The sequence below is a fragment of the Giraffa tippelskirchi genome, chromosome 14, assembly GCF_054371585.1.
Source record: "Giraffa tippelskirchi isolate mGirTip1 chromosome 14, T2T-mGirTip1v1.2.pri, whole genome shotgun sequence".
Lineage (NCBI taxonomy): Eukaryota > Metazoa > Chordata > Mammalia > Artiodactyla > Giraffidae > Giraffa > Giraffa tippelskirchi.
This window is the reverse complement of record NC_137288.1, coordinates 11,069,354-11,081,510: the sequence shown is the minus strand read 5'-3', so window position 1 is coordinate 11,081,510 and position 12,157 is coordinate 11,069,354.

Genomic DNA, 12,157 nt, shown 5'->3' with positions numbered 1-12,157 from the left:
CTCAAATATCCCCTGAATCATTTTGGGGGTGGCTGTTGAAATGCAGGAGGTATAAAACTGAGACTTGAGAGGCTGGGTTGCTTTCCTCTCTACCTTTCCTCCCCTCGAGAGATTAGGCTGCCAACATCAGGGGGTAAAGGGTACCTAAGACAGGGGTGGGGGCAAAGGAGATTAGGGCCAGAGGCCAGCCTGTCTGGAGTGGGGTGTGTGCCAGAAGAGAGTGACTGGGCCCTGGTGGCTGGGCTCTATCCACGTGGGTGGCCCCTGCCCTGTGCCAATGGGTACCTCCCTCGTTGAGAAAGCAGAGATATTGGAAGCACCAGACATTACCAAGGCCCACGGCATAGCCCACACTCATCAGTACAAACTCAATTTGGTTGCCCCAGCTGCCCCAATGGAGGCTGCGGTCCTTCTTAGTGGCCTCGCTGGGCATAGCACGATTCTGTGCAGACAGGAGAAAAGCTACCATCAGCAAGGCATTGGCATGAGGTGCCTGACCCTTCAGGCCTCCCCCAGTGGGGACACTGTGGACCCTGCAGGCCCCAACCACCACCCTGGGCTTCCCCTCTGCTGGCAGGAACTGCAGGCAGGACTGGCAGAGGAGCACAGATGAAAGAGTGGCTTCCAGGGGGTGCCAAGCTGGGCCTCCCTCACCAGCCCCCCAGCACCCTGTGCTTGGGGCACCAGCCCACCTGAGGAGCTGCTGTCAGCATCTGAGAGGTGGGACACTGAGTGGGAGCTCGAATTGAGAGCCCCCCAGCCCCTCTGAAGCCTCCCCTCTCCCCTCTGGGTGAGGATCTGGGAACAGCTGAGCCTCATACTTCAGTCAAGCTTGGCTGGGCACGAAGGGGCCTGTGTCCAGACAGCCCCCCAACCCGCTGCCACCATATCCCCAGATTGAGCATGCTGCCCATGGCAGGTGGCTGTGGGGGAGGGGACGCTGGGCCCCTCCTGCAACTGAAGGCTTTTTCTAGGGGGCACATGGTGGTCAGGGCTGTAGGGTACAAGAAGGGGGAAGCAACTGAGCTGGGCCACACCCGAGGAAGGCATTCTGGGACTCAGGATGGGAGGGCCAGGGGAGCCATCTCTAATTCTCTAATTGCCCATGACTGAGGAGGGGAGCCCTGGGGAAGCTGACCTGCACTGGCGGGGGGAGTTGCTGGCCATGAGTTGGGGGAGGAGATCAGAGTTGTAGGCCCCATGCCAGACTTGGAGAACAGACTCTGGGGAGTTCTAGTTCCAGTTCCTTCAGGGGAACTAGAGGGAGTGACTCTGGAAAAGGGTCTCTGAGCTGAGAGAGCATGGGCTGAAGAAGAGGAAGCTGGTCAGGAAGGGCTGATGAGGGGGTTCGCCCCAAAGGAAGGATGTGGGCTTGCTTGCCTGGGGAGCTGTGGGGCCGGACTGGGTGGACTGAAGCCCCACTGAGGACCCCAACCCCACAGTTGAGACTAACCCAGTAAGTCCCTTTATAAGTGTGAGCAGACCCATCCCCCATGCCATGTCCCTTCCACCCTTCCCACTGAGTCAGCCACCCTGAACCAGAGCCTGAGGGGTCAGAGGAGTCTCACTAAGAGGCAAGGGAGGACCCTGAGAGTCACCAACAGAGAATCCCAGAGAGTCCTTGAGTGACAGAGACAGTCTCCCAATGGTGGACTGTTCTCTTGAGAGAAACGGCCAGGTGTCCCTGAGGACACCCAGGATCAGAGACATAGCCGCACGACCTCTGAGGGACAACGCAGTAGTGACACTGACCCTCAGTTTGAAAGAGACAGATTTATGGCACGCAGGCAAATAAACACACGGACCTGATGCTTTGATATGCTGCTGGACTCTGACACTGACCAACAGGCGCAGAGGGGGGGAATGGTCTCACCGGGCCTGCGCCTTCCAGGAAGGCCTATTTGGGAAGGCAGGCCCAGAGGCCCCAGCACCTGATGGTGGCCCTCCTAGCCACGCACCCTTTGCTCTCAGTGGGCACATCTGGGGGGCCACTTCGGGCATGTACAGCACGTGGGCACTACTGCACAGACACCCTTGTGTGCAAAGGTGTCACCTCCCATGCAGCACTGTCCAGAGGAGACCCTGAGCCTCACATGGCCCTGGGAGGTTTGGGGCCCAGTACCAGGAACCCTTCACAGAGCACCCAGAGCCGACTAGCAGAGCCTGTGTGCATTCATTCGTGGAGGTTTTAAAGCACCTACTATGTGCCAGGCCCTACCTCAGGCTCAGGAAATTCAGATGGGAACAAAACACACCCCGACCCACTCAGAGCTAGAAGTCCAGGGGGAAGTAAGCCATTAATGAGATAAACACATAATTTTGACATGCAACTTCAACGTGACCACAAAGAGGAATTTCTCAAGACACATGAGCGTGAAAGGATGACTAGGGTTGGGGTGGGAGCAGGGTGAGGTCACAGAAGACTGCCCTGATGAAGAGGCTTGAAGGCCACCTTGGCCCTGGGAGAGGGCAACTCCTAGTCCTGATGTGACAGGTCCCTACAGAATCCTGGTTAAGCCTGTCACCACCTCCTAGGGGGCCTTTTTTGGGGACAGGCCTAGCAACAGCGTGGGGTACAGGGGGCATTTTTTCAGAGGGAATGAGGCCTGCCTAACGTAGTTTATCCATTCCCAAACAAAACCCAGCCGAACAGGCTTCCTACATGTTGATCCTACAATAACAGTTTTATTCGGTCTAAGGCTTGTTTACTTAGGGGCACAATGGAGGATTGCAGCAGCTGCAGAGTACATGGATGAGGTCACGAAGCAGCAGTTATACCCATAAGAGAAACAACTGAGGATCCAGGGTGGCCTCATGGGTAGAACAAGAGGCAAGGCCTCTTGCAGAAACCGAGGTCCTAAGGTTTGATGTTCAAGGCCTGACCAAGTGTAGTAGGACGAGACTTTGGCCTCTGAGGTCACTGCCCCTCCCTTGGTGTGGAGGAGCCTGGGAGGGTGGCCAGCAGTGAGTCACAGGCTGACTGAGCCCTCAGGAGTCAGAGGTGGCGTTCACGAGCAGCACACTCCTGAGTCTTGCACTCAACACTTCAGCCCTGCTGGCTGTGCCCCTTGGAGGCCCGAGCCTGGGGGACTGGAGCCTGGAACTGGAGTTGGGGATGGGACCGTGGCAGGAAGTAACAGACAACACGAGGAGTCCGCTGTGCAGAAGGAGGTGCAATGATGCCCTGAAAGTGGTGGGAGGAGCTCCCAGCTGAAGCAGCACCACCACTGCTCCCTGGCCCTGTATCCCAGCCCTTCAGAGCCCCATTCAGAAGCTGTGGAGGGAATGCTGCCATGGGGGCCTGGTCCACAGCTAGGCCTCTGATTTTTCATTCCAGTGCAAGCTATGTGCAGGCAGTCTGACTGGTGAGGGCGTGGTGCTCAGCAAAGGACAGAGGAAGCCCACCTTCCTGCAAGAACACTAGAAGGAAGGGTCCCTTTGTGGGGGCACTGGGGGGCTCTAGTTCCCTTCCAGCTCTCCAATGGGGACTCCCCTCCACTAACTTCCTGGACAGCAATGTCCAAGGCTGGGGAGACATTTTTAATGCTGCACAACATTTTTTCTCCTTGCATAATTTTCCTCATTCTAAGCCCTCCATTCTTATTTACCTTCTGGGTCGAAGGCCTGTCACTGATAGTAACAATCCTTGCAGAGGTTGTTGGCTCTGAGGTGCCCACAAAAGAATCGCTTTGTGCTCATGGGTTTGACCCAGACAGGTGGCCCCTCTGAGCTTTCTGCCACAACTTGAGAAAAACCACGTTATTCCACACTCATTGTGAGATGAGGCCCTTTCCCTTGCAGGGCTTTGAGAGCAATTCCCGGGTTCCTCTCCAAACATGAAAGGAGGCTTGACTCCTTTCATGAAACTCCAGGTGTCCCCTGAAATACCCGTCCCAACCTGAGAAGAACCCCGAGCTTCCTGCCACAATGCAAGAGGACACACGAGAGTCCCCCTAACATGACACTGGGCCCTTTTTACCTGCAGTGCCTTGAGAACAATGCTGTTTCCTCTGGCACGTGAAATGAGGCTTGACTCCCTTTCAGCAGCTCCATATGTTCCCCAAGATACCCATACCAACTAGAGTGTAACCTCCAGGATCCAGACACAATTTGAGAGGAGCCCCGTGTTCCCCACAACCACCACCCCTCATCTCGAGATGAGGGCCGAGTCCCCTGCTTCCACTTGACAGAAATCCCTGCTTTCCCTCACACCACAAGAGGAGGCCTGTCTCATCCATTGAAACTCGAGAAGAAACGCGCAGTTCCTGCCACAAGACGAAAGGTCATCGAGTACCCCCCCCCAACGGCACATGGGGCCTAATTCCCTTTCAGTGACTCAGGAGAAACACTGGCTGCCCCTGGCAACTCCAAAGGAAGCCTGACTTCCCAGAGGAAACAAGAGAGGTTCCCTGAGGTCCCCCATCAGGACTCGAAAGGAACCCCTAGCTGCCTGTGGCAACTCATGAAAAACCATGAGATTCGATCCTCAACACCAGATGAAGCACGATTCCCTTGCAGTGACTTGAGAGAAACACTGAGTTCCCTCTGGAAACTTGGAAGGAAGCTGGACTCCCTTTGTGCCACTCTGGATGTTCCCCAAGATACCAGTCCCAACTCGAGAGGAGCCCTGAGTTTCTTGCCTCAACGCTTGATGAGGACCCATTCCGCTGCAGCGACTCCTTAGGAATCCTGAAGGTGTCCCTCGCAGCTCGAAGGGAGGCATCCTGACTTCCCTGAGGTCACAGGGGAGACTGGCTGTGGAAAGTGTCAGAACTTGAGAGCTTCTGCTCCAATTTGAGGAAAACCACGTGATTCCATGGTCATCGCGAGATGAGGCCCTTTTCCCTTGCAGGGCCTTGAGGGCAATCCCCAGGTTCCTCTCCCAACTTGAAAGGAGGCTTGATTCCCCTTAGGCAGCTCCAGAGGTTCCCCGAGATACCTTTGCAACTCAAGAGGAACCCTGAGTTTCCTGCCTCAATGCTTGATGAGGACTTATTCTGCTGCAGTGACTTCTGAGGAATCCCAAAGTTGCCCCTGCCAGCTTGAAAGGAGGCATCCGGACTGCCCTGAGGTCACAGGGAAGATTCGCTGAGGTAGCCGTTGGAACTCCAGAGGATCCCGAGCTGACCCTGGCAACTCCAAAGGAGGTCTGACTTCCCTGAGGCAACAAGAGAGGTTCCCTGAGATCCCCAGTCAGAACTCGGGCGGAACCCCAAGCTTCCCACTGAAGCTCGTGAAAAACCATGAGATTTGATCCTCAACGCAAGATGAAACCTGATTCCCTTGCAGTGACTTGAGAGAAATGCTGAGTTCCCTCTCGAAACTAGGATGGAATCCTGTCTGCCTTTGTGCCACTCTGGAGGTTACCCAAGATACCCGTCCCAACTCGAGAAGAACCCTGTTTCCTGCCTCAATGCTTGATGAGGACCCACTCTGCTACAGCGACTCCAGAGGAATCCCGAAGGTGCCCCTCGCAGCTTGAAAGGTGGCATCCTGACCTCCCTGAGATCACAGGAGTAATTGGTGAGGAACACGTCGAACTCGAGAGCTTCCACAGACTCGAGAGAAACCACGTGATTCCATGCTTATTGTGAGATGAGGCCCTTTTCCCTTGTAATGCTTTGAGAGCAATCCCCGGGTTCCTCTCCCAACTTGAAAGGACGCTTGACTCCTTTCATGCAACTCCAGGTGTTCCCCGAGATACCCATCCCAACCTGAGAAGAACCCCGAACTTCACGCCACAATGTGAGAGCATCCATGAGATTGCCCCTCAAGGCAACACAGGACCCTTTTAACCTGCAGTGCCTCGAGAGCAGTCCTGAGTTCCCTCTAGCTCTTGAAAGGAGGCTTGACTCCCTATAGGCAGCTCCAGAGTTTCCAAGAGATGCCTGTCCCAACTCAGGTGGAACCCCGAATCTCCAGAAGCAATTCAAGAGTAGCCCTATGTTCCCCACCCCCCACTGCACTCATCACGAGATGAGGGCCGAGTCCCTTGCTTCCACTCAACAGGAATCCCTAGTTTCCCTCGCACCTCAAGAATTAGCCTGACTCATCTATTGAAACTCACAAGGAAACGTGCAGTTCCTGCCACAAGAAGAAATGCCATTGAGTACCCCCCTCAACTGCACATACGCTCTAATTCCCTTGCAGCGACTCGAGAGGAACCTGAGCTGCATCTGACAAATCCAAAGGAGGCCTGACTTCCCCGAGGCAACAAGAGAGGTTCCCTGAGGTTCCCTGAGGTCCCGGGTCAAAACTCGAGAGGAACCACCAGCTACCCACTACAACTTGTGAAAACACATGAGAGTCGATCCTCAACGCAAGATGAAGCCCAATTCCCTTGCAGTGACCTGAGAGAAATGCTGAATTGCCCCTCGAAACTCGAATGGAAACTTGACTCCCTTTATGCCACTCCAGAGGTTCCTGGAGGTACCCGTTCCAACTCGAGAGGAAGCCTGAGTTTCCTGCCTCAACACTTGATGAGGACGAATTCTGCTTCAACGACTCCTGATGAATCCCAAAGGTGCCCCTTGCAGCTCGAAAGGAGGCATCCTGACTTTTCTGAGGTAACAGGGGAGATTCACTGAGGTATCCATCGCAACTCCAGAGCTTCCGCTGCAAATCGAGAAAAAACCACGTGATTCCATGCTCATTGCGAGATGAGGCACTTTTCCCCTGCAGAGCCTTGGAGCAATCCCTTGGTTCCTCTCCCAACTTTAAAGGAAGCTTGACTCCTTTCATGCAACTCCAGGTGTTCCCCGAGATACCCGTCCCAACCTGAGAAGAACCCAGAGATTCCTGCCACAACACGAGAGAATCCACGAGACTCCCCCTCAAGGCAAGATGGGGCCCTTTTCACCTGCAGTGCCTCGAGAGCAATCCCGAGTTCTCTCTGGTACTTGAAAGGAGGCTTGACTCCCTTAGGCAGCTCCAGAGGTTCCCCAAGATACCTGTCCCAACTCGAGTGAAACCCCGAGTCTCCAGATGCAATTCGAGAGGAGCCACTTGTCCCACCCCCCTCATCTCGAGATGAGGGCTGAGTCGACTGCTTCCACTCGACAGGACTCCGTACTTTCCCTCGCACCTCAAGAGGATACCTGTCTTCATTTATTGAAACTTGAGAGGAAACGTGAAGTTCCTGCCACAAGACGAAAGGACATTGAGTACCCCCCTCAACTGCACGTGGGGCTTAATTCCCTTGCAGCGACTCGGGAGCAACATGAGCTGCCCCTGTCAACTCCAAAGGAAGCCTGACTTCCCAGAGGAAACAAGAGAGGTTCCCTGAGGTCCCCCATCAGAACTCGAAAGGAACCCCAAGCTGCCTGCGGCAACTCGTGAAAAACCACGAGATTCGATTATCAACATGAGATGAAGCACGATTCCCTTGCAGTGACGTGAGAGAAACACTGAGTTCCCTCTCGAAACTCGAAAGGAAGCTGAACTCCCTTTGTGCCACTCTGGATGTCCCCCAAGATACCAGTCCCAACTCGAGAGGAACCCTGAGTTTCCTGCTTCAATGCTTGATGAGGACCTATTCTGCTGCAGCGACTCCTGAAGAATCCCAAATTTGCCCCTGGCAGGTCGAAAGGAGGCATCCGGACTTCCTTGAGGTCACAAGGGAGATCACTGAAGTAGCTGTCGGAACTCCAGAGGATCCCGAACTGACCCTGGCAACTCCAAAGGAGGCCTGACGTCCCTGAGGCAACAAGAGAGGTTCCCTGAGATCCCCAGTCAGAACTCGGGTGGAAGCCCAAGCTTCCCGCTGCAGCTCGTGAAAAACCATGAGATTCGATCCTCAACTTGAGGTGAAGCCCAATTCCCTTGCAGTGACTTGAGAGAAATGCTGAGTTCCCTCTCAAAACTAGGATGGAATCCTGTCTGCCTTTGTGCCACTCTAGAAGTTACCCGAGATACCCGTCCCAACTTGAGAGGAACCCTGAGTTTCCTGCCTCAATGCTTGATGAGGACCCACTGTGCTGCAGTGACTCCAGAGGAATCCCGAAGGTGCCCCTCGCAGCTTGAAAGGTGGCACCCTGACCTCCCTGAGATGACAGGAGTTATTGGTGAGGTACCTGTTGCAACTTGAGAGCTTCCACAGACTCGAGAGAAACCACATGATTCCACGCTCATCGCGAGATGAGGCTCTTTTCCCTTGCAGGGCCTTGAAAGCAATCACCGGTTTCCTCTCCCAACTTGAAAGGATGCTTGACTCCTTTCATGCAACTCCAGGTGTTCTCCGAGCTACCCGTCCCAAACTGAGAAGAACCCCGAGCTTCCCGCCACAATGCGAGAGCATCCACGAGATTCCCCCTCAAGGCGAGAAGGGGTCCTTTTCACCAGCAGCGCATCGAGAGCAATCCTGAGTTCCCTCTGGCATGTGAAAGGAGGCTTGACTTCCTTTAGACAGCTCTAGAGGTTCCCCAAGATACCCATACCAACTTGAGTGTAACCCCCAGTATCCAGATGCAATTCGAGGAGTCACTTGTTCCCCACTCCCCACCCCCTGCATCTCAAGGTGAATGCCGAGTCCCTTGCTTCCACTCCACAGGAATCCCTACTTTCCCTAGCACCTCAAGAGGTGGCCCGTCTCATCTACTAAAACTCGAGAGGAAATGCACAGTTCCTGCCACAAGAAGAAAGGTCATCAAGTACCCCCCCTCAACTCCACAAACGCCCTAATTCCCTTGCAGCGACTCCAGAGGAACCTGCTCTGCAACTGGCAAATCCAAAGGAGGCCTGACTTCCCCGAGGCAATAAGAGAGGTTCCCTGAGGTCCCACGTCAAAACTCGAGAAGAACCACAAGCTACTCGCTGCAACTCGTGAAAAATCATGCGAGTCGATCCTCAACGTGAGATGAAGCCCAATTCCCTTGCAGTGACTCAAGAGAAATGCTGAGTTCCCTCTCGAAACTCGGATGGAAGCTTGACTCCCTTTGTGCCACTCCAGAGGTTCCCGAGATACCTGTCCCAGCTCGAGAGGAACCCTGAGTTTCCTGCCTCAATGCTTGATGAGGACCCATTCCGCTGCAGCTACTCCTGAGGAATCCCCACGTTGCCCCTCGCAGCTAGAAAGAAGGCATCCTGACTTCCCTATGATCACAGGAGAAACTGGCTGAGGTACCCGTCACAACTCGAGAAAAACCACGTGATCCCACGCTCATCGCGAGATGAGGCCTTTTTCCCTTGCAGGGCCTTGAGAGCAATCCCCGGGTTCCTCTCTCAACTCGAAAGCAGGCTTGACTCCTTTCATGCAACTCCAGGTGTTCCCCAAGATACCTGTCCCAACCTGAGAAGAACCCCGAGCTTCTGCCACAACGCGAGAGCATCCACGAGATTGCCCCTCAAGGCGAGATGGGGCCCTTTTCACCTGCAGCGCCTTGAGAGCAATCCTGCGTTCCCTCTGTCACTTGAAAGGAGGCTTGACCCCCTGTAGGCTGTTCCAGAGGTTCCTCGAGATACCCGTCCCAACTCGAGTAGAACCCCGAGTCTCCAGACGTAATTTCAGAGGAGTCCCGTGTTCTCCCCACCCCCAACTCATCTCGAGATGAGGGCCAAGTCCCCTGCTTCTCCTCGACAGGAATCCATCCTTTCCATTGCATGTCAAGAGGAGGCCTGTCTCATCTATTGAAACTCGAGAGGAAATGTCCAGTTCCTGCCACAAGATGAAAGGTCATCGAGTACCCCCCTCAACTGCACATAGGGCCTAATTCCCTTGCAGCGACTCGAGAGGAACCTGAGCTGTCCCTGGCAACTCCATAGGAGGCCTGAGCGAACTCGAGAGGAAACCTGAGTTTTCCTGCTCAAAGCTTGATCGAATGTCCACCCATCACCCTGGAGCGCGTCTCCTTCGTGGCAGCCTCCTTGGGAGGTATTTCCCAGCTCCTCTCCCTCCCTCTGCGTCCTTGGTCGCGTTGCGTCGCGGCTGTCGGAGGCGGAGGCTGCAGGCCGAACTCATGCGTTTGGGCGGCTGTTGCTGTGGCGTCCTCAGCGCCCGGTGACAGCGACCCGTCCTCGGGACATTCGAGCCGGTTGTCGGGCGCCACCTGGCGGCCAATTTTATATTGTCGCTCCCCTCCGGACCTTTGGCGACCTTCTGGAGTGCTCTGACTCAGCCGCTGGGCCCGAGGCAGAGCTCTCAGAGACCAGCTAAGCTGGTGGCGACAGTGCCAGTGGCACCGAGCCCTAGGGACGTCCTGCTGTCGCCGGAGATTGGTTCTCTAGGTTTCTGAGGAGGTTGACCGTCGCGGCGGTGGTGTTCCAGAGCCGGGCTCTGGGGTGGCCTGAGCGGATCGACCAACATCTCCCCGTGCCCCTCCGGCCATGGAGACGGACTGGCCTGACCCTACCTGGGCCAGGCCACCGCGGTGGGAAGAGAGAGGGTCTTCCCTCCCTGGAGGGCCTGGGACTTGGCGTTCTGGCCTCCTCCTGGGCTACACTCAGGAGCGTTCGCTTTGCCCTCGGCCACGCAGTCCCGCAGCGCCCTGCTCCGGAGTTGGGGACTGGCCCAGACTGTGGCGTGGAGACCAGTGGAGGGCGCTCCTGGGTCTAGGCTCTCAGGCTCTTTCTGACAGAGGTTTTTTTATCCACGTCGCACTCCGGAGGTGGCGACCCGCCTGCCAGAGTTGTGAGGGGTGACCTGGAGAGGCCAGCCAGCATGGGTGTCTGTGGGTTCCCCCTTGGGGTCTGGTCACCTGAGCCGTCATCCTGCACACATGCTTTTCTTTTTCAAAGTCTCAATTGGTCCGGAGACGTGGATGGACCAGACCCTGCTTCCACAGGGAGGGCACACTCGACCCTTCAGTGTGCCCTCGTGGGTCTCAGTTGTCGGATGTGACTTTTTCTCACCCCTCCCTAACTCCCTGAATCCCGATCAGGAACCAACTCGAGTCGTCCTGGGTGCCCCATATAGGACGGTCTAGGGCCTGGGTGTGGTCCCTCGTTGGGGCCCGCTCATCTTGGAGGTGCCTCGCTGACAGTATTCTTTTTTCTTTTTGCAAATCGAAGCCAAATCCACTTTCGGAGACTTGGACGGATAGGTACACCTACCCGTGTGGGTGAAGCAGGGAGGGCATCCCCTGCCAGCTCCCTCTCCCTTGACGTCAGAGACCCCACTTTTTCCACCCTCCCCCCGCCCTGGTCGACCAGATGACCCCTGACAGCTCCGGGCCTGGTGTTCATGGTAGTGCTGGGGACAGGTGGTCAGGCCAAGTTTCCAAGGTCCCACTCTGCGAGTCATAGGTGGGGTCCACTGTCGGGTGCTGTCATTTTGCCACCCAAAATGGGCCTTTTTTGCCACCAGGTAAGTGCTGACAAGGTCTCTCTCAGTGTTTGCCACCAAGGACTTTGGGCCTCTGGATGCACGTGGGGTTCTGGGCCTTTGGGCTGCCAGCTGGCACCCAGTTCGTCCCTTCCCGCTGGAGCCACCCACCTGAGCCTGTGCACCGGCTCCTGTGTGGCGTGTCTGGTAGACCCAACCCGTGGCACCACCTCCAGTCTCTGGGCGACCCGAGGGGGAGGCGCCATGGGTCTTCTATAACCTGTGCGCTCCCCACTGCGGGCACCCGATGGCAGCTAGGACGTCCCCCACCCTGTAGGCTCCATGCCCCGTATCAGGCGTTCCTCCTCCTGGGGTCGTCAGCCACTCTCGCCCGAGGTGAGGTGCTGGGGGGAGGTTGTCGGTGGGACTTAAAGTGGGCCCCTCCAGTGACTGTCCTCACCGTGTCTTTCCCCCTCCCCCTTGGGTCAACGGATCGATGTGGTGTGGTCGTTCTCTCCTGGGCCGGGCCTAAGCCGTGCCGGATGAGGGACAGGCGTTCCTGGTGAACGTGTGCGGTCTTCTCGGTCTGTCTGTGGGGCCCCTCTCCTGTCTTTCCCCCTGCCCGTCGGGGAGGGTGAGGAAGGCAGGAGGTGGGAGCAGTCTCTGGCCGTGACCTTCACTCTCTTATATCCCGCCTCAGGGCGTCGGTGGGGCCGTCAGTTTTCAGAAACAGCAGATGCTCTTGCTTCCCCTTCTAGGAATGTGCCCCGTGAGTGGCCCTCCCCGCGGTGGGGAGGTCTGTGCTGCTGCTGTGCCACGCGCCCCACGTGGGTGGGTGAGCGTGCCTCGTTTGACCCTCAGTGGTGCCCCTGGAGCGCTCCACGTCGCCCCTCAGGTGCC